This window comes from Nannospalax galili, unplaced genomic scaffold (assembly GCF_000622305.1).
Source record: "Nannospalax galili isolate Female #2095 unplaced genomic scaffold, S.galili_v1.0 scaffold390, whole genome shotgun sequence".
Taxonomy (NCBI): Eukaryota; Metazoa; Chordata; class Mammalia; order Rodentia; family Spalacidae; genus Nannospalax; species Nannospalax galili.
In genome coordinates, this window is record NW_008330777.1 from 3,619,577 (window position 1) to 3,640,806 (window position 21,230).

At 38.9% G+C, this 21,230-nt stretch overlaps 1 pseudogene; it reads right to left on the bottom strand.

Annotated features, from left to right (window-relative positions):
• Positions 1-649: 649 nt before the first annotated feature.
• On the bottom strand, positions 650-1,343 carry LOC103749558 (annotated as a pseudogene).
• Between the last annotated feature and the right edge of the window lie 19,887 nt (positions 1,344-21,230).

Here is a 21,230-nt window from a genome sequence, read left to right on the forward strand (position 1 = left end):
GCAGAGGTGTTTTAAACAAATTGAAAAGCTGTTTTGCCTTTTTCATAATAATTCTCCCCAAATCAGACATATAATATAATATATATATATATATTTATATGTATATTCACACAACCACAAAAATGGTGTGTGAAGGAAAGCTGTTGTACACAAAAAGTTGTATCCTGAATTCAAGGCAATAGTTAGTGAAGCAGGGATTAACACAAAGTCAACAAAAAATAAACAACCACCCCTTCAAGACAAGATCTCATTATGTGGCTCAGGATGGCCTCAAACTCATAATCCTCCTTCCTCAGCCTCCCAAGAGCTGGGATTTTAGGCTTGCACTAATGTGCCCCACGAGGTTGACAAAACCGGGTGTTCAAATGCTGCATGGCACAAAACTGTGCTATACAAAGTCTAGTTAATACAAAGGGAAAAGTCTGTGGGGCTTTTAGCAAAAATGCTTCTCCAAAGGCAAATAAAAAACACAATCAGCAGACCCAGAAGCTACAGCTAGACAGCAGAGCTCCAACTTCTCATTTGTGTGCTAGGAAATCCTATTTATCCAGAATGGACTAAATTTTCAGGGGAAAACAGGGACATTTTTAGCATTTCATTCTTTACCCAGTTTAAATTTTCTGTTTCTCCCCCGCCCCCCACCAGTAATTCAGCATGATCCAGCAGACAGAGAGCTGCTTTTAGAATGGGCTATTTTTTTTCTTTCTGTGGCAAGACTGTCATGGAGTCTAGATGTTTCAGATGCACATCCATATGCATCCAATGTCCTGCTGCGGTCAAAAAACTTATCAATGGACTTGGTGAACTTGGCTTCCCGCTGCTACTTTGTTATCCTACTGATGAAGGTCAGCTTCAGGGTGTACTTGCCATCGAACCTGTTGAGACTAGAGGACAATTGCCAAATACCATCAGGATCCATCCCTGTAGGATCTTTTCTGTGGGCCACAAGAAAGATGCTCTTCTTAGATGAGGTATAAATGGTCAGAATCCCAATCACAAAAAAAGGATATAACGCACAAAGCCAAAACTGGCTTGGACTCTGGAAAGGGGTGCGTATAATCCCAAATCAAAGCCACTGTCGCCAAGAAACAGGAGATGGTACAGACTGAGGCGACCGTCAATTAGACCAAAACTCTCCACACACTTGTATTTTCCAGGAGTACCTTTCTGGCCGAATCATCCAAAGAGTTTTTCACAGCAGATCCAGCCCACGTATCAATTTTTACAGGCTTATCAATTTTCCACTTAACCAAAAAAACCACTGCAGCTGCTGCCTGTCGCTTCTCCCGCCTTGCAAGCTGCTGCCGCCGCCGCCATCTTGTCTCTGTTGGGTATACAAGCATACACATAAAATAAAAATAATAAATAAAATTTTTTTAAATTAATTAATAAATAAAATTCTATTTTTAAAGATTTATTTTATTTTACATTTTGTGTATATGTGTGAGCATGTGAGTACACATTAGTGCAGTATCACAGAGGCCAGAATCCTGATTAAAAATTGAAACAAGTGTCTGGGGAGATGGTTCAGTTGGTAAGAGAGTGACTTAGCCCTTGAAACTGGAACTGTAGTTACAGGTGATTGAAAACTTCCCGACAGGGTTCTGGTAACCAAACTGAGATCCTCTGCACTCTTAACCACTGAGCCCCATATTTTACATTCTTTTTTATATAAGCTTTTTTATATAAGATTATATAAGCGTAATAATTCATCTGTAAACCTAGAAATGTACAGCCAATTTTGAAAGAGATGTACCCTAGCTCAGAAAAATGTTATTGAATAGGTTAATGCTGTTGTAATGAAATGCTTCTTTTAATTAATATTAAAAAAAAAATTTTTTTAGAAGAAGCATTTCATTACAGCTTTAACATACTCAATAACAGTTTCCAGAGCAAAGATACATCTCTTTCAAAAGTGGCTATAAAATTTTTAGATTCACTGTTGAATTAATACAGTTATACAATATTGAACTCAGTATAAGCCCTGTAAGACATAAAATTGAATGAGTTTTTAACCTTTAAAAAAGATCTCCATTTCAAAAAAAAAAAAGATCTCAATTTCATTTTAAAATATACTATTTCTTACAGAAAGACTCATTGTTTTTGCTAATAACACTGAGATGTTGGCACATGCGTCTCTCATCTGTATGTATCTGATTATTATCAGATATATTCTCAGATATATATATATATATATCCTCTCCATTTCTACCGTACACATTCAGAAAACTGACAGCTGTGGTCTACTGAGTGGATTTCATAATTCTGTAAGTGTGAAACACTTGATCAGTGCCTCTCAAACTTTAATGTGCAAGCAGATAACCTAGCGATCTTGTTTAAAATGCAGAGCCTGGGCCGATGTACTTAAATGGTAAATCACATGCTCCGCCTTCACTCTCCAACATAAAACAAATAGCAACAACCAGCCCCCACTATCTACCTCATCTCTTACAGCTGATAGCCTTCTCCCTCCTGTCCAAATATGATTTTCCTTCTTGAAAACTGCTGATCTTACCTCCCAAATTATATTAAATCTAAGGTGTCACTGTATGGATAATGCCCCATTATTTATTACATCACAGAAAAAGAAAAATTAGTGCGAATGAAGTAGACAAACCATCAAGCATAGGATGCTCTCAAGTTTGGAGATATGTTAAAAACATGAAAAAAAAGTTCTGCTTAAAACTGGTGAAATGTGTGTTGTTATCACTGTCCATCCAGTCCAAATTCCAGAGTCATCATAAACGCCATCTTAAAATTCTCACATCTTATCCACCCTAAGCACTGGAGTTTTTACTTCAAATCTTACCACCTAATCTCTCCCATTTTGGAAATTCTTGTGTGTTCTAGCCAGGATAGCGCCATTGATGACTAAATCACTTTCCACATTTAAAAAAACACAAACAAAACCCAGAATGAGTTATAAGATAGTGGGTTTCCATGTGTCTTTTTCATACTCCCTTCATTTTGGTTACTCCTTCCTTCCCACTTTCCTCTCCACTTCAACCTTTCCCTCCACAGTATACCCTCTCTTTGTTTTCCTTTTTTTAAACTATATTTTATTATTTTTATTTTATGTGTATGAGTATATTGCCTGCATGTAGTAAGTGCATGCATGTAGTGCAATGCCTGCAGAGGACAGAAGAGGCCATCAGATCCCCTGGAACTGGAGTTACAGACAGTTGTTAACGGCCATGTGGGTGCTGGGATTTGAACCCAGATCTCTTGCAAGAACAACCAGTGTTCTAAACCGCTGAGCCATCTCTCCAGGCCCTGTTTTCCTTTTTCCTATGTTCTATTATTCATACTCTCTTAAGGTGTCTCCCATGGCCTTAATTTCCTGACTTCCATGGGTGCTCCAGTACAAAAGAGAGATTGGAAAGAGTTGCCCTGGCTGGCTAAATAATGCTGCTCCAAGAAGCAGTAGGTTAATCAAATTCCCAGTCCTGTGTGCCTCTGCAGAAGTTTGTCAGGGAGGCCCAAAGACCCTCAAAACAATACAGGATTTTAGTTGTCCATCAGAATTAGAGGATAAGACCTATTGCTGAATATAACACACACCTTGGTTTCAAGATATAGAGAAAGGGAGCTAGAACTGAATTGGCTCCCTGTTGACTAGCTTTCAAGAGTGCTATGCAGGCTGCTGGTAAATAAAGGTATCATTGGTCTTACCCAATGAATCCTATGAATTAAAAAAGCAACTTGCTAGAGAAGATATGTCTACCTGTGCAATAGTGGCACAACTGTTATAAGAGTAACAAACTGCCTTCTGATTGGATGTGAGTCCTGTTCCATGGGAGGGAATCCATGTCTGGTACTGTTAGCCTGGTTAACAATTCATGCCTAAGAAGGCTGGAGGGCAAAGTGGGGCAACTAAATTGATATATCATCAAACTGCCTCTTAATAATTATGTTTACACCCATAAACAAAAGGTACTGTCAGCTTTAATCAGAGAAGCCTCTCTTTACAGACTCAGGGGTACCTAAGATGCAAAGAATAAATGATAGCTGAGGGCTTAGATAAGACATTTACATTATTCCCTTGAAGGCTCAGAAAGCATTGCAGAAAAAGAGGCAGGAAATATTTAGGAGTTAAAAGATAGAGGGAAGACTATGAAACCATTGCAATCAAGAATGCACAACTGTGGGGAGCTGGAGAGATGGCTCAGTGGTTAAGAGCACTCACTGCTCTTGCAGAGGACCCATGTTCCTAGCACCCACATGATGCCTAACAACCATTTGTAACTCCAGTTCCAGGGGAATTTGACACCTTCTTCTGACCTTCATAGACATTGCACAACACGGGTGCACTTAAACTAATGCAGGCAATATACTCATATACATAAAAAATAATAATACATTAAAAAAAAAAAGAATGCACAACTGTGATTACCTGCGATTCTAGTTTGCTTTCTGTTGCTGTAATAAAACACTGACCAAAACTTGAGGAGGAAAGGGTTTATTTAGCTTATACTTCCAGGTTACCATCCAACACTGAGGGAAGTCAGAGCAGGAACCTGGAGACAGGAAATGGATCAGAAACCATGGAGGAACACTGGTTACTGGCTTGTTCCCCTGGCTTGCTCAGTTAGCTTTCCTATACAACCCTGGACTACCTGCCTAATGATGGCACCATCCACAGTGGGCTTGGTCCTCTTATATATTGATAGGAGCAATTAAGCAAATTCCCCACAGACAAAGCTAAGACCAAAGCAATGGAAATAATTCCTCAATTGAGATTGCCTCTTCCCAGATGTCTCCAGTTTGTGTCAAGCTGACAGAAACTAACCAGCATTGGGCTTGCACAAGATAGGTCCTGTCAACAATCAATCATGGAAGGAGGAAGGGTTCACAAGGCCATACCCCTTACTACTGAACTACTGACTATTGACAATTTCCAGGAGAAGGGGAATCATTGCCCCCAGCTGTGTACTCACAGCTGAGCCCATCAGGCTTCAGTGGGTAGCTCCAAACCCACGGTCACACTGACAACCTTGGTTATACTCCATGGGTCACAAAACAAAACAAATATGCATGAACATGAAAATTAGATTTGTTTGGACATGAAGTTAGATAGGAGTAGTAGGGAGTGGATGGTGGAGGCTGAGAGTATTCAACACATGTGCACATGTGAAATTGCCAAATAACTAATAAAAACCAGAATGATAATGCAAAATATTCATATGATGATTGCACCACTAGATTAGAATATTTTTCTCTAGTTTGCTTCAGGGTAAAGTCTAATCTCGTCTTCATAATCTAAACATATTTTGCAACTCATCTTTATTTCCTTTTCAGCTAGTTTTGAATACATAGAAACAGATGAGCATTCTGTCATGCCTTTCTCTTTGCTGCCTTGAAAACATCTATATATATCTTAAGAATCCACTCAAACATTGCCTCCTCTTTCTTTCATGCCCTGTATGCCACTGCCCAAAGATCTAAGTACTTTTCTCTCTGTACCTAGCCTTTACTGTATTTTATAAATGTGTGATTTTATAATTGCGCACTTTTGCACTGTGAGTCACTCAACCTCAATGAAGGTATTCTGCACACTGTCATACCATCAGTGTGTAGCACTGGGCCTGGCCCACAAGAAGGCCCTTAGCAAATGTTTGACAAGTGAATAAGCAAGTGATGTTAATATGAAAAAGAACCACCCTTAATAAATAACAAGAGATGAGAAGGTTATGAAGTATATATCACTTCGACTTGGAAAAATAAATTGAGGCCAAAGAATAGCCTTGGTTTCTCCTACATTCCACAGCCTCCAGTGTAAAGTCTGCTAGTGTGGTATGTGCCTCAAACCAGGAACAATCCTGAACAGAGGGCTCTCCATGCCTAGTGTTGCCTGAGCCCAAGTGTGCAAGACAAAGCACCCGAATGACCACAAAGCTCAGAGTGCCTCCATCAGCTACCTTCACACGCTTTAGAATCTAGCTCTAGTCTAGCTTTAGAATCTGTTGATCCATGTGGCTTTTATCATTGGAAATTATTTTGTGAACTATCAACCAGCTTAAAAAATATTTTGAAAGTCAATGACACAGTAAGAGGAAAATGACCCTTGTTAGATTTTTCCATATGTCTTTCCTTTCAGGATATATGGTCAGAAATAAGTAAATTCCAAAGAAAGCTCAATTGATGAATCATTCAGGACATAAATTGTTCTTTAAAATTTTCTAAGGCTAAGGTAGAGATTTTTCCCCCTGTTTTCATTTTTCTGTACCCTGGCATCTCAGAGTGTGCCAGTATCTTGTAGGTACTTACTACATGCTGATTGAAAACAATGTTCAAAGGAGGAATGCACTTTGAAACAAATTTCAACTTTTTTACCTGGGGCTTGTTTCTTCTACACCTGGGTAAACAGGAAATATAAACCTAGTCTCTAAGGCACAAAATCATGACTACCTTCACTGTGGCCTTATGCTATTACAATATAAATATCACAGCAAATGTGCAAAATGAAGTTCAAAGGTAGCAAGTCACAAAGCAATAGATCTACATTATAAAGAAGGTGGGGCCAAATCTCTTATTTTGTGTGTGTGTGATATTATTCTAGTCACTAGAGTTTTGAAAGGTTTGAATAAACTTCACAGAATTAGAAAAATCCATCCTTAAATTCATATGGAGGCACAAAAGACCCCGGATAGCCAAAACAACCCTGAGCACAAAGAGCAACGCTAGGGGGATTACTATACCAGATCTCAAAGTATATTACAGAGCCATAGTCATAAAAACAGCATGGTACTGGCTCAACAACAGACACATAGATCAATGGAAGATCACTGAAGATCCAAACCTGAGTACACGTAATTTCAGCCACCTGATATTTGACAAAGACGCCAAGAACACACAATTGATGAAAGACAACATCTTCAACTTTATATATGCATGTATGAAATTCTCAATAAAGTTTTTGTAAAATTGAAATAAAATAATGAGCAAGTGAGAAAAAAAAGAAGAGAGCATTGTAGAGATATTGAAGAAGTCAAAGGAGGAGTAAAGAAAAAACACACTTCATCAAACTATACAAAAATTGCCATTATGTTCTCAAAAATGTCTATTTTTGAATTTTTGGAAATAGTCATTTCATAAATTTCAACCTAACGTCAAAAGCTAAGGTGAAAAGCAAGAAAAATAAAAGATTTTTTCACATCATGTTATTATTTTGAGGAATTTCACAGAAATGAAACCTGCCCATCAGCATCAGCCAGAGATTCTAGAGCGTACTGGTTAAAACATGAATTTTTTTGTTATTTTTAATAGTTTCAATTTTTAGCTTACAAATAAAATTAAATGCATTAACACTATGCAGCATGTTGTTTTGAAAACTGTATATATTATGGAATAACTAAATGGAACCAGTTAACATATATCACATCACGTATATATTATGGGGTAGGTGTGGAAACACCTAAAGTTGACAATTTGTACCTTTTGACTAACATTTCAATTCTAAGTAGATACTCTTTAAATCATGGTCTTGCGTGTGATACTTTTAAGTGTTGAGGAAAGACCAAGCTTAGTTGTTAAACTCTACTTGGAAATTTGAAGAGAAAGGTAGTCAAAATATAAACTACAAAAGATCAGCTCATATATATATATATATTAATTATGAGAGGTATATGTCTAGAAAGATGCTGCTAGAGATCTGTAAATTCAGAAAGAAGAATGAATCAAAGAATGATATCATGGCTATCCAAGTGGATTAGTGGAAAGGACATCAATGATTATAGGAAAAGTGTTTTTATATAACTTAAAATGATGGAAATTGATATACAACCTTCTAATGACTCATTGATGAGGAATGTATTTTTCCCTAAGGCTCAAGGGCTTTAAAGCCACATGAAATATTTCATTGTCTTGTGACTCATGATGCTGGCACATCTTACATCACTTGTAATTAAAGAGCAGTGCTTGTTTCTACACATCACACTCCTACAGACACTGAGGAACAGGAAGGCAAATGGCTCTGTCAGAAGGAGAGCCTCTCCTTCTAGAGCAAGCATCCCTTTTCATGGCTTGATAGCTTGTTGACTATTTCTGTACCTGATTTTGAAGTTTTTGCTTTCAATATTGCTGTGTTCTCTTTTTTATTGCAATTAGTTTGGTTTTGCTTTGAATTGGGAGACTGCCACTCAGAGATTCCCTCTACAGGTTTTTGTTTTGATTATCAAAGGAATAAATCAATGTGGCAGACTTATTAACTTCATCATTTGGTTTCACATAGAATGAGTTCAAATTCAGAACCTAGTTTATTTTACTTCAAATCTCATTTGTAAAATATTAGCATAATATTAACATTTACTATATTTGATCATTGAAAGCATCTGCTGCATACAAGCCACTAACAGACCATTTGACTCATGTAAAAGACAAAACCAGTTTTAACAATATTTGGAGAATTACAGGACTTAAAGGAAAACATTTACAAGTAGGGTGAGTGCTTGCCTTTCTTATTTCATGAGGAGCCCTGGAGCAAAGTACTTGCTTTATACACTTCATCTTAATTGCTTACTTCTTTTTTTGTTTTCTTTGGTAGGTTAGACACCATTAAAGATGGGATAAAAGAGAACAGAAATAAGACATATTTCTGAGATGATAGAATACATATACTTTACTCACCCTACTAACTGTGACCAAAACTCAGACAAACTCTGAAGACAATGGGACCCAAGGAATATTGCAGAAGTAGAGTCCTTAGGCTTTCTTTTTGTTTTATGTATCTTGGACTGTTTCTAGAGACACCCATAACGCACGAATTCTGCTGGCACAGCCCAAACTGTAGGGCTCCTCACAAAGACCGCTTTACCCAACCAAAAGACCAAGAAATAGCCTAGAAATCCAGAAACCTTGGAGAACATGATCAGTCTACTTCAACCAAATACCACAGAAAAAAGTGCCCCAACACCTATTCAAACCAAGAAAAGCCAAATGTGGAGGCTGGAATGCCATCTTCTTCCACCTGAAGTGAAGTACTCCAACTCTCCCAACAGCATGGTGTCAGAGGAGCCTAGACAGGGGGCTATGACTTGTGTTTCCCATTAGGCAGAAATGAGTTCCCCATCTCATCCTCCACAACATAAGCCATGTGGGGAGTCTGGATTTCCTTTTCCTCCTGGAAAAACCTAGGTGACTTTTGCCACTGCTCAGCAGCAATAAGATCTGGAAGGGGCAGCTGCTTTAAAATCTTTTCCTGATCAGCTAACTTCTCTGACAGGTAGAAGCTGGTAGCTGTTGATTTTTTTTTTTTTTTTTTAATTTGAGATTTAGATCTTCCTGGTTCTTGGTATGATTCTGTTTTTTTTTTTTTTTTACTTGAAATGGGTACATTTGGGATATTACTTTATGAGACTCTGGATCAGCAGCTTTGTTTAAGCTAGCTCCTCTGTGGTGGTTTGAATGAGAATGTCCCCCATAACCTCTAAGTACTTGGACATTTGTCCCCAGATGGTGGCACTGTTTTGGAAGACTTTAGGAGGTATGGTCATCCCAGAGGAAGTATGTCACTGGGGGCAGACTTTGAGAGTTCTTAAGCTTTGCCAGATTTCCAGTTGCTCTCTGCTGCCTGTGCCTGCTTGAAGATGTGAGCTCTCCACTTTCTGCTCCAGCCACTTCCTGCCACCATGCCTCGCTGACTTGACAGAATCTAATCCCTCTGGAATTGAAAGCTCAAATAAACTCTTCCTTCTATAAGTTCCCTTGGTCACAGTGTTTTATCATAGCAACAGAAAAGTAACTAAAATAGAAGTTGGTACCAGAGAGTGGGCTGTTGTTGTGAAGAACCTGACCATGTGGATTTTTGGAGGAATGTGGAAGGCTTTGGAAGTTTGGACTAGAAAATTGGTTGAATGCTGTAAGCAGCTTAATGAACTGGTCTAGTAGGCACCTGGAAGAAAGTAGAGCTGAGGACAACATAGTTCCTGAGGGAAATAAGGACTTAGGCAGCAACTGGGATATTTTGGTAAAGCACCTGACTGAAGTCTGCTTCCAGCCTAAGAGTTTGCCTGAGGCTAAGTTGAAAAGTAATGAACTAATTTCTTTGGCAGAGGAAATTTCAAGACAGCCTATTAATGGTGACTATTATGGAAATCTACAGTGCAAAAGAGCAAGTGGGGCAGAAAGAAATGAAAAGTTTATAGGTTGGAGAGAAAAAAGGGTACTAGGAAGCTTAATAATGTTGGAGCCAAGGCATATACTGAAGGAGAGACTCTCTTTGATAAAGAGACTAAAGTTTTTAAGGAGAGAACTAGAGATTTGCACTCAAACAATAGAAAGAGTACTTTCAGGGCAAGACCACACCTAGGAAAGCCTCCAATTTATGAAAGGAAAAAAACCCAAGGTGTTTTCTCCTGGAAAAACCACAAAAGTTGCTGGTAATGTGAATGAAGTGGGCCAGGGTCCATCCCAAACTGGCAGTCAAACTTGGCAGTATAATTCATGTAGTGCTGGCTTTAGAGCCATGAAACATGTAAGAGTGAAAGGGACATTTGTTCTTCCTCCATGGTTTCAGAGAGTTGCTAAAACCCAGTAATGTGCAGCAGTGGTGTCATTGCATAAAGAAGATCCTGACAGGCCAAGTGCCCTGATAGGCCATGTGTGAAGCTGTGAAGGTGAAGCCTGGTTGGCTGTGGACATCCCAAGAAGATGTTGGAGATGTTAGAGCCATGAGACACCTGCCAAGAAGAACTGCGTACAGGGAGTGGTGACAGCCCAAGCGACAGATGTATGCTGCACACAGCAAAGCTGGAGGGACTGAGCGATCTAAGCCCTTTGGAAGGAAAGTTTCAGAAGTCAGACATGGAGTCACTGGATTTGATGTTTTCCCCACTGTATTTCAGTCTTGTTTAGGTATGATATTTCCTCACTATGCTTTTCATTCCTCCCTTTTGGAATGGGAATGTGTAAATGAAACTTGGTTTCATTGTATGTAGGAAGTATGTAATTTGTCCTTAGATTTTACAGGGGCTTACAGTTAAGAGATTGCCTTGAGTTTTGGAAAAACTTTTGACTCTGAATTTTTGCATAGTATTGAGACTGGTAAAGACTATGGGGGCTTTTAAGGTTGAACTAAATGGATTTTTGCATTTTATATGGTCATGAGCCCCTGGGAACCAGGGAGTGGACAATGTGGTGGTTTGAATGAGAATGTCCCCCATAGGCTCCAAGCATTTGGACATTTTCTCCCCAGTTGGTGGTGCTGTTTTGGTGCTGATTTTAGGAGGTGTGGACCTGCTGGAGGAATCACCTCACTGGGAGGTGGACTTTGAGAGTTCTTAAGCTTTGCCAGATTTCCAGTCTCTGTTTGCCTTGCATGCTGGATGATGTGATCACTTGGCTTTCTGCTTCAGCCACCTTCTGCCATCTGCCTCCCCTGCCATTATGGACTCTTACCCCTTTGGAACCCTAAGCCAAATAAACTCTTCCTTCTAAAGGTTTCCTTAGTCGTGGTATCTTATCACAGCAACAGAGAAGTAACTAGTATATTCTCTGACAGCACTTTAGCAAAGGAAAATGTGTAGTGACATACAATTCAATGAGTAATTACAAACATACTTGAAACAAACAAAAACATGGCAGAAAATTTCAGTGAAAGAACAGAAGATATTCCAGGCATGGTGGCATATGCCTGTGATCCCAGTACTTGGAAGGTAGAAGCAGACAGATATCTTAAAGTGAAAAATCTTAAAATAGAGTAGCTTAAATGAATTCTTTTTCCATTAAGTAGAATGCAGAAGATAAAAGAAAAGACCAGTGAACGGAAAGCTAGAACAATAGAACTTATCTAATATAAACAGCAGAAAAAGTCATCTGAAAAAAAAAATAGAGCCTTAGGAATATATTTCCCTAAAAGAAAAGATTCAAAATTTATGTCTTCTGGTTTTGAAAAGGATTACAAAAAGAAATGACTAAAGTGCTTTTACCCAAGCTCTCCATTTTCAGTCAGAATGGCTAAAGGTGACCCCAAGAAACCAAAGAAAGATACTTACATTTTTTTCCTTACAGATGTGCAGAGAAGAATAAAAGAATCAAAAACTCATATGTCCCTGTCAAATTTTGCAGAATTTTCCAAGAAATACTTTGAGAGGTGGAAGATGATGACTGGAAAAGAGAGATCTAAATTTGATGAAATGTCAGCATTGGAAAAAGTATGCTCTGGGGGCTGGAGAGATGACTCAGTGGTTAAGGGCACTGATGCTCTTGCAGAGGGCCCTGCTTGGATTCCCAGAACCAACATGGTGGCTACGAACCATCCTTAACTCCAGTTCCAGGGGAATCCAATGCCTTCTTCTTACCTCCAAGGCATTGCACAACACGGGTGCACTCACATATATGCAGGCAATACACAAATACATGTAAAATAAAAATAATAAATAAAATTTTTTAAAAAGTATGCTCTGACCTGGAAATGGAAGACTATGGACAAATTAAGGGAGGCAGGAAGGAAAAGGACCCTAACATCCCCAAAAGACTGCCGTCTAAATTCTTCATGTTCTGTTCAGAATTGTGCTCAGAGAGCAAATCCACAAACTCTGGCACCTTTGTTGGTGATGTGGCTGAAAAACTTGGGTGAGATGCAGGGCAACTTCTGTGTCATTGAAAAGTAACCACACAAAGGGAGGTTAGAAACTTCAAATAGAATCATTTGCTGTATTCCTCAAATGACAAACAGTCGCCACTCAGCTAGAGACTGTCATGTAGCTGAGCTCTCTTGAGCAGTGGTGGAAACCACCAAGAGGCCTGCACGGAGTTGGGTCTAAACAGGCAGAGTAAAGAGGTGGAATCAAAAAGAAGAAAACAAAAAAGTAACCACACGTCACTAAGGCAGCAGAGTTGAGGAATATGAAGAAAAATTGATGGTCTAAGGGTTCTGCTGAAGCTGTGTGGAATAAAAAGTGGAAGAGGAAAACAGTGGGGACAAGGGGAGGAGAGGAAAATGAATAAAAAATTGTCTGAAAAGGCAAGTAGGAAGAAAGGAGGGAAGGAAGAAAAACAAGGCACTCCCCAAATTTGACAGAAACACAAATCTACAGAGTCCAGAAATTGAGAGACTCTTAAGTTGTATAATCTAAAGAAACCTACAATATATATCTTAGTTCTCTAAACTTCCAAAAATAGGAGACAGAAAAATCTCAAAAGTCAAATAGAGAAATGATACTCTGCCCTCATCCCTAGTTGTAATTGTTAAACAATTAAAATAACATGGATTTGTCATTAGATATCACAGGGGTGAAGGAGTAAGGAAGTGGTATAACTTTCCTTTTCAAGTGGTAAAGGAAAATAATTATTGGTTCAGAATCTGGCACAAACATAATACAGGAATAAGAGGAGAACACTAAGATAATTTGTTGCCAGTGGAGTTCTTTGAAAATGTATTCAGTGATGTAGCAATAGAAAATTCCTCAGCCTTAAGGAAATAATGGACAACCAAGATGAAAAAGACATTTAGGAATACAAAGTAGACATGACCAGAAAATAACCTTCACACATCATATGTTAAAATGCTCAGAACAAACAATGAATACTTCAAGCTACAACAGAAAAGTGCCAAATTATTTACAAAAACAAACATCAGAAATATAAGCAGACATTTCTGTAGAAATAGTAAAGGGCAAGAGGGCATGAAATGATACATTTTAAGCTCAGAAATAAAATAATAGCTTTCAGTGGTATGATGTCACATTATAGCAGGACCTGAACAAAAACTACCTGACTCTTAGCATCTGTTAAAACCAACTTGATGGTAAGACCCTATTGCTGAAGACAGGACACACTTTGGACACAGGATTTGGAGCAACAGAGCTGGGACTGACCTGGAAGCCATGTTCCCTGAAGACTAGCCCTCATAGCCTTGGAGCTTAGGAGCTTACACTATGCAAGCTGCTAAGGGAGAACATCAATGAATGGCACAACTCCAGCTTCAAGGCCTAAAAACCACATCAATGACCAGCACACCAAACAACATTGGTGTAGAAGAGGCACTTTTATCTTGGAAGTAATCAACAGCTACCTATTTGGACTTAAAGCCCCCTCAATGTGAGGAAACTCATGTATGGTACTATAAACCTAGACAGATACATATCACTAGACAAATATAATTTCTTACTATGTGCAAAATAGGGATCCTTAAATTTATAGACAAGTATCCCAGTCACCACCTATCAAAGAAGCTTCTTTTTCAAGAGACAGAGATAATTACAGAGTTCAGAGTGCCATCATACACAGAGATTGTCTGTGAATTGCCCAAGCCTAAGTGGCACATCTAGGATGCAACCTCTACATAAGGATCATGGAACATAGAACAAGGGATGAAGAGAACACTAATGCATCTTTCAACTCTCATCAATGAAGCTCTCTCATGCAACAGAAGGCCAGCAGCACAAAAGGTCACAAATGGCCAAAACACAGAAAATAAGAGCCTGGAGAGTGTGGGTCTTTGGACAGGACTCCTATATGAAACTCCACCCACCCAGGGCTCAGGGACCATCGTGGAAGAATGGAGGAAAGATTGTAAGAGCCAGGGAGGAGGTGCATGACCATATGGAAATAGTCCTAGAAGCTCCAGGATTCATATGAACTTACAGCAATGGTGTCAGCATGCACAAGACCCATGCAGACTTAAGCAGACAAAAACCCAACACAGAACTGTGGAAATGAGCAGCAGGCCCCAATCTTAGTCAAAGAATTATTGGTGGCTGATTACTGCTGGGTGAGGAAGAGATGATCTTAAAGGATATAGATTGACTATATCTCAGGGGATGAACTTACACTGAGGGACATCTGGGGACACTAACTTTACATGATAGGCCTTAATACAAATAACAGAAGGTATTAACTCCAATAGGGGGTGGGGGGCTATGTGAGGGTGCCAAAGGGAAAAGGAATATAAAGATGATTTTCTGTATGAAATATACAAAAAGTCAATAAAAAATAATAATTAAACCAAGAGTGGGGTCCAATCTGTTCTGAGTATTTGTTCCTTTCAAGTTCTCTTTGGAACTCTACTCTCAAACAACAGACTTGCTCTGTTTTAATTGAAACAGTACATCCAGCATGATAAGGAAAAGAAGCAGGATTCTCCCTTTCAAACATCTTATCGACTGACCCAGAACAGCACACACAACCACAAGCAGATGTTTTCAATCTAATCTCACTCATCATTTACAACATAAATGGAATAATTCACTGTTCCAATGAATATTCACTGCTTTCAGTGCTTGCTATTTCCACAACATATGCATATGCATACATTACTCTGGGTTAGGGGCAAGGAAGGGTCAAGAGGGATTGAAGTGTATGTTTAGGTAGAGCTGGAGAAATGGCTCAATACTTGTTTCTCTTGCCAAACCTGGGTTTGGTTCTCAGCAACCACAAGTCAGCTAACAATCATCCATAACCCCTAGAAGAGGGAATCCAACTCCCTCTTCTGGCCTCCATGGGCATTACACACACATAGTGCACTTACATGTATGCAGGCAAAACAGTGATACACATAAAATAGAAATAAAATACATTTTCAAAAGAGCTATATGCTACAACAGGAGTCCAAGCCCTAGTAAGCTTGTTCACATTATAAATAAGCTGAGATAGTGTTAAATGATCTCAAAACATAAGAGTAACGTTGGTTACAAGTTTAGGTAAGATTCCATTTGTCCAGAAAATTGTGTGTGTGTGTGTGTGTGTGTGTGTGTGTGTGTTTAACCTTTGAAATAAAAGGAGAAATAACGACCTTTCACAATAAGCATAACATGAAACAGTTTATGACCCCTAAGCTAGCACAGTAGAAAATATTTAAAGGAATAATGCACATAGAAGAGTTAGAAAGATTTTGGATAGGCTCCTACAAAGCAAAAGGATGTTCAAGGATAAAACAGGATAAATTGCAAAAGATCTACAGCCTTATTAATGGCATTGTGATGACATTAACCTTCTGTTCTTATTCCACTATGGCTGTAAAAATTGCTAACTGTTAAGGAACTATGATGTAGACTAGCAAGGAACTCTTCATCCTAGTGCTGACAATTTTGGGGGAAATTTATAATCTCCCCCAATTAAAAATTGTTTAAGTTAATATTTTAATGTATTATTCCTTAAAATATTCATCAGTAAGGGATATAAAACCACAAAAAGCATGAAAAGGTGTTCAGTGTGTTTAGCCATCAGGAAAATGCAAATCAAAAATACACTGAGACTCTATCTCAGTCCAGCCAGAATGCTGTCAGCAAGAAAAGAAAAAGCAACAAATACCAGTGAGGATATAAGGAAAAAAGAACTTCACGTACTCTTAGTGGGAGTGTAAATTAGTTCAGTCACTGTGGAAATCAGTGTGGAAGTTCCTTAAAAAACTAAAACGAGAACTATCATGTGACTCTGCTACACCAGTCCTGAGTAAATACTCAGAGAAATCGAAGTCAGCACACCACTATCCATGTTGATTATAGTATTTGTCACAGTGGTCAGCTTACAGAATCAGCTGAGATTTCCATCAACGGTATAGTATACACAGTGGACTGTTATACCACAATGAAAATCTTAACCACGCTGTTTGCAGGAAGATGGGTGGAACTACAGGTCATATTAGGCAAAGTAAAGCAGACTCTGAGACAATTATTACGTATTTTCTCTGATGCAATCTAGATTTAGAAAAAAAGGCATGAGAATAAAAGGGGGCTGGTTACAAAAAAGACCACCAGGAGGGGGAAGTGGAACAAGAGAGGGTTGCGAAGGTGAATACAATTGGAGTACATCATATATGTTTAGAGAAAAAACACAGTGAAATCTACCATTGTGTAGAGTCAACATATGTGTATATATATACATATATATGTACATATACATATATGAAGCAAAAACACATGTATGTTGCTGGAGAAACTGGTTATCCATTTGAAAAAATGAACTCCAATCTAAGTTTCAGACTTTATTCAAAAATTAACTCAAACTGAACCATGGACATAAATGTAAAATTTTTAGGAAAAACAAGGAGAAAATTGAGATCTAGACAAAGAGAGCTTGGACCTGATAGCAAATACATGATCCAGGAAGGGAACACTGGTAAGGGGCTGGGTGTGGCTCGCTGGCAGCACTTGCTTAGTATGCAGTAACACAGCATTGCAAAAGTAGAAATAAAAAAAGAAAAATGGTCAAGTTAGACTTCGTCAAATTAAAAATGAATGTTGAATAAAAGATCCTGTGAAGCACTTGAAACAAGGACTAATGTTTAGATTACATGAAGAACGCTTTAAAATTCAACAGTTAAGAAAATTCTATTACAAAATGCCCAAAAGACATTTTGCTGAAGAGAGCATAAGGATAGAAAATAAACACACGAAAAGTTGTTTGACGTCATTCTCCATCAAGGAAGGGCAAATTGAAACTGCAACGGCGTTATCACCACACCTCTCAGGTGCTAAAATAGAAGAAAGGAAGGAACAAATGACCGGAAACACTGCATTCCAGTCAGAGTAGGGAGACCCTGGATTGCCTCTCCACTGCTGGTAAAATAGAAAATAGTTTGTCAATTTCTTTAAAAATTCAAAGTGGGCTGGAGAGATAGCTCAGTGGTTAAGAGCTGTAGTTGCTCTTGCAGAGGACCAGGATTCGGTTCCCAGTACCCACACAGCAGCTAACAACCGTCCATAATTCCAGTTCCAGAGGATACAACGCCCTCTTCTGACCTCCGTAGGCATTGCACAACACAGGTATACTTACATACATGCAGGAATAACACCCATCTACATAAAATAAAAATAAATAAATAAATAAACCCCAAATGCAACTACATCATGACAACAATTACATATTTCGGTATTTATCCCAGAGAAATAAAAACTTACACTACTTAAAAACACAAATGTTTCTAATAGCTTCATTTGTGAAAGCTCAGAACTGGGAGCAATTCAGTGCCCTTCAATGGTGAATGGTTTAAATAAAAAGGGGTAAATCCAGATCATGGAACACTCAGAAATGGAACTCTTGATAAATATCACAACTTTTTTTTTTTTTAAGAACAGTAGGAGACAAGTGTTACTAAGGGAGAAATGGATAAAAATGGGGTTATTTAAATGGGAGGGAGAGGGAGGTTTATACAAGGAAGCTTGGGGATAAAGGGAAAGAAGGAGATCAAGAGAGGTGGGACCACAGGAGACTGGTTTTATCAAGGGAGAGATGGGGAAAATGGGGACACTTTAAATGGGGAGACCATGGCAGAAGGGTTAGGCAGTGAGAGAGGAGAGATAAATAATGCCTAGCTAGTTTTAAAAAAAAAACGCAGAGGGAATCATATTAATCCAATAACCTAATGGCAAATTACACATCTATTTTTCTCTACATGAGTCCATGTGTATAACTAAAGGCTACAAAACAAGAAACAGGCCGGGCGCATGCCTTTAATACCAGCACTTGGGAGGCAGGGGCAAGCGGATCTCTGTGAGTTCAAGGCCAGACTGGTCTACATAGTGAGTTCCAGGACAGCTGGGGCTACAGGGAGACGCTGTTTCAAAAAGACCAAAAAAACAAAAACAAAAACAAAAACAAAGCATCCGGCAGGGGATGTAGGTCAGTGGTTAAGCACTTGTACTTGCGCAGCGTACACAATGCCATGAATACATCCCTAGACTAATATGATTTCTTCTATGTGCAAAATATGTATCCTTATACTTACAGACAAATATTCCAGTCACCACTCATCAAAGAAGCTCATTTTGCACCAGTCAGAGACTATTACCACGTACCACAACTAGTCACACACAGACATTGTCTATGAATTACCCAGGCCTAAGGGATACTTCTTCAATGCAACCTCTACACCTCAAGTTCATGGAACACAGAACAGGGATAAAGAAGAGGACACTAAGGAATCTCTCAGTTCTCAATAATGAAGCTCCTCATGCAGCAGAGGGCCAGGAACACAAAAGTTTACAAATGGCCAAAGCATAGAGATTAAGAGTATGCTGAATGTTGGTCGTCGGACAGGACTCCTTTACTCCTTCACTCACCCAAGGCTCAGGGACCATCACAGAAGAGGAGGTAGAAAAATTGTAAGAGCCAGGGAGGAGGTGCATAACCGTAAGGAAACAGTCTTACAAGCTCCTGGGAAACTGCTCATATAATTCTATGGCAATGGTGTCAGCATACACAAGTCCTATGCAAACTTAGGCAGACAAAAACCCAGCACAGAACTGGGAAAATGAACAGCAGACCCCAATCTTATCTGAAGAAATATTGGCAACTGATTGCTGCTAGGTGAAGAAAAACTGATCTTCCTAAAACAAGGGAGTCTAAATAGGCTCAGTGGATGGACTTGTACTGGGGAACGTCTGGGTACACTGACGACCTAGTGGGTCTTTACAGGGATGACAGAGTATATGGGCTCCAGTTGGGGGGAGGATATGGAAGGGAGCCAGTGGGAATGGGGCTATAAAGAGGATTAAGATTGTTTGAGATGTTCTGTATGAAATACACAAATATTCAATCAAAACAAATAAAAAAAAATCACAACCTATGAATCTCCAGAGAATTACATTTAGTGAAAATGTAAATCCCAGGGTTAACAAGATGACTCCATGATGATCTGAGTTCAATCCCTGGAACACACAAGAGGGAGGGAGAGAACCAAAGCTGTCCTCTGATCGCCACAATTGTGTTGTGCTGTGTGTGAGTGTGCATGTGCGAGCACACACACACATACACAATAAATTCATGTAAATATATATTTTTAATGTAGAGTCTTGTCTGTGATTAGTTCACTGGTCTAGTGCTTGCCTAGTCATATGCCTGAAGTCTTGAGTTCAGTCCTCAGCTCACACACACACAAAATAAATCCTGAGAGTACATGCTCTTTTATTCCATTTGTATAAAATTCTGAAATGCCAAAATGACAGAAATGTCACAAATTAGTGATTTCTGGGGGTTAGGTGTAGAGGAGTGCTAGTATAACTAACATACAGAGCTATAAGGTAAATGAGGCAATTCTGCTGGTAAAATCATCTCTGTCTTGACTGTATTAATGCCAATACTTGCTTGTGATCTGTATATAATTTTGCAATGGTGCAAATGCACTTGGAATTCCTCTGTGTTTGTTTTCTTTTTTGTAGCTATGTGTGACTCTATAATTTCCTGAAAACAAAAATTTTAATTACCAACACAGAATAGGAGTCCTGGGTTCTGAGTCTATGTTTAGGTGGTTTACAGAAAGATTTTTAAATTAGTTACTGTGTCTTGGAATTGGGCAAGTAAACTTGGAAAAAACTTAGACACAGCACTACAAACTTGAAATAAAGACTCGTGGAAGAGAGGAGCATTAGTAATTTTCTGTTTCATTGGTCTCATGATTTTTTCTCTGGACCACAGTGACCACAGGGACCACAGGGACCACTCAGTGATGGGAAGCAAGGCAGGAGTTACCTTCCACACCTCCCATTCTCTAATATTCAGCCCCATTTCCTTCCCTGCTGCCACACGTTCCTGTTTTCCATATTAGGATTCTAAAGGTTTTTGTAGTGGAGGAAATGGCTTTTAAAGGGATTATTAAACCAACTCCTGTAGCCTCATTCTTTCATTTCACTCATCAAGAGACAGCCCGTGCAAAATACCAAGATCATTGGCAGTGGGCTGGAGAACAAAAGCTCTTCGTCCTCAGTGTCACTATGCAATCATGTCTTATATGCCTATTGATTTTTTCCAACACTTTTCAATCATTAAATAGCTCCTTAATCAGCTGGTAATTTCCCAAAACAACGCAGTTTAGTGCTGTGTAAGACATACCTTTATCCACTCTTGCTTTGCAGATGGCTAGAAAGCGTAAACCTGCTGGAAACAGTGGTGTGAAACATGGTTTACAGGGGATGCAATGTAAGGACTGTCTTAAAGCTCCATGGTTTAGTGCACATGCCAGGAAAAGCTTGTTGGTGCCACCTAGTGGTATGATTAGTAGCTATGCCCAACAGTAATTCAAATTTTAACACCATCCTTTGAAAATGTTATTTCAAACTGCATATAAACATCATTGCCAACTCTCAGTCACTTCATTTCTATAGTGTCATAGGCTTACAATGCTTTCATAATGCAAAGGAAGAAACTGACTTTTGATCTAGCTATAAGTTTAGTTGTAAGTTTATCTCTGCTCATTAAAATCTTTCTTCTTGATAGAATAATGATAATATTGTATCAAGCACAGGGCCTGTGATGGCTCAGTGGGTAAAATCACATGCCTGATGACCCAAGTTCAA